At 39.8% G+C, this 2324-nt stretch overlaps 1 protein-coding gene across 1 annotated transcript in view; it reads right to left on the reverse strand.

The window, feature by feature from the left end:
- The window catches only part of LOC109537564 (basement membrane-specific heparan sulfate proteoglycan core protein), a gene marked incomplete in the record, with an annotated part of 87023 nt that overhangs the window by 34536 nt on the left and 50163 nt on the right, over positions 1-2324 (reverse strand).

Raw genomic sequence — 2324 nt, forward strand, 5'->3', positions numbered from 1 at the left:
CTTAAAGGCAAACATTTGCAGGCAAAGTGCCCAAGAAAGGGGTTTTTGAAACACCTGCCCTGAGTACAAGTAGTGGCTAATTATTAAAAATAAGGCACAAGCTTTCCTCTTGGTTGATGGGGTAGAGCTTGGCCGCCCTTAACAAAGGGGTGATGGATAGTTAGTCCACTAGAGGGCGAGGGTTAGTGATAAATTAAGTTCGGTTGCAATGGCTTTAACGCTCTGAGCAATACGGGGGGCGGCTTCTGTCGCTGAAGCGATCCAAAGTTCCAAAGCTGTTTCAAACCTAGAGTCGAATCGCTGCCAGCGCTATCAATGGCAGTGCCGAGATGGCGCTTGCATTGACCAAATGGAGCGCTGCAACCGCAAAGTCGAGTGTGCAGATGGGAGCGACGAGACGAATTGCACATTTTGCACGCAGGAGAGTTTCCGATGCAACAATGGTACCTGCGTGAAAATGAGCCAACGCTGCGACGGCATTGAGGACTGCCCGAACTCTGAGGATGAAGAGCATTGCGGTTAGTCCGAAACGCTTGTCTCTGTTTTCTCTCAATCTCTTTTCCAGTCGGCTGTTCTTCGATTGGTCCTACTTTTGCTTACTGTACAGTTTCTTCGGCTCATTTCTTCTTTTGTAGTGTCTTTGACTGATCTTGTTCTTCTCGTTTTGACAGTGCTGTTGTTCTTGTTTCGGGCCGTTTATGGGGCGATTTTTTCGCTTCAAATTTGCGCGATTTGGGTTTACAGGAGAATGTATTTTCATGGAAGCTTGTTACTTATGATTCAAAAAGGTTCAGGAATGAGGCGGTTTTCTCACGTTTTTCGGGGTGGAGAAGAGCGAAAGTCGCTTCGCATTTCAATTTTTCATTTTTGAGGAGATTCGGGGATGAAACCTCGTTACGTGAAGAGTGAGGAAAAGAAAACTCCCGATCTGGAAAAGCTCACAGACTTAAACTTTTAGAATTGAAAGACAATATATTGCGCTAAAGGTTTTCAAAGTTTCACGCAATTCCCGTTCACCGCTCAGTTTTGCAAAAGTGTCCAATTCGCGCTTAAAAAATCTCGGCTTAAGAAAAAAGACGGCTGAAAATGTCCACATTTTTCGAAAGATCTTTAAAGCCAATGCATACAAAAGTATCCCCAACTTTTTCGAATAATTGGATTTCGCCAATTTTTTTTTAATGAATCACGCTTGTGTCTAAAAATTCATAAATCCGCCCCTGGACAGGACCAATGTGTGAAATTCTCCAGATTTATAGAAGACACCTGTAGCTCACTACGAAAAAAGTTCAATTCGATTCTTATGAACCAGTAAATTTTAAAAAAATTAGTCTGGAAACTTAATTTTCTTAAATCAAACATGCCTGTCTCAAAAAATTTACAACTCCCCCCCTGGGCAAAACAAACTTGTGCAATTTTCCAGATTTATCCAAGAAATTTTGCGCTCACTGTATGCAAAGATTCATATAATTCCTGAATGCCCGTAAAATTTGCATAATTTTAAGTTACTTCCGCAAAAACTCACTTTTCTAAATGAAACAGCCTGGTTCTAAAAATTTATAACTGCGCCTTCGGACATGGCAAAAATGTGAAATGTTCACGATTCTTAGTAGATGCCTTGTGCTTAATGTGCGAAAAATTTTGTTCAATTCCTACCAGCGGTTTTTTTTGATAAATTTTGAAAATCTTCCTGAAAAATTACGTTTCGGATGTCAAACATGGCGGTCTTTAAAAATTCGTAACTCCGCCCCTGAACAAGACAAAGTCGTGAAATTTTCCCGATTTATAGAAAAGCCCTGTAGCTCACCATGGAACAAAAATCATTCGATTCTTATGAACCAGTAAATTTGAAGAACATTTAGTCTGGAAAATTAATTTTCTTAAATCAAACATGCCTGTCTGAAAAAATTCACAACTCCGCCCCTGGGCAAACAAATTTGTGAAACTTTCCAGATTTATCCAAGAAATTATGTGCTCATTGTATGCAAAGATTCATATAATTCCTGAATGCCCGTAAAATTTGGATAATTTTAAGTGACTTCCGGAAAAACGCACTTTTCTAAATGAAGCAGCCTGGTTCTAAAAATTCATAACTGCGCCTCCGGACATGGCAAAAATGTGAAATGTGCACGATTTTTAGTAGATGCCTTGTGCTTAATGTGCGAAAAGTTTTGTTCAATTCCTACCAGCGGTTTTTTTTTCATAAATTTTGAAAATCTTCCCGAAAAATTACGTTTCGGATGTCAAACATGGCGGTCTTTAAAAATTCGTAACTCCGCCCCTGAACAAGACAAAGTCGTGAAATTTTCCCGATTTATAGAAAAGCC

This window comes from Dendroctonus ponderosae, unplaced genomic scaffold (assembly GCF_020466585.1).
Source record: "Dendroctonus ponderosae isolate FM_Combo_2020 unplaced genomic scaffold, Dpon_F_20191213v2 Dpon_F_20191213_11, whole genome shotgun sequence".
Taxonomy (NCBI): domain Eukaryota; kingdom Metazoa; phylum Arthropoda; class Insecta; order Coleoptera; family Curculionidae; genus Dendroctonus; species Dendroctonus ponderosae.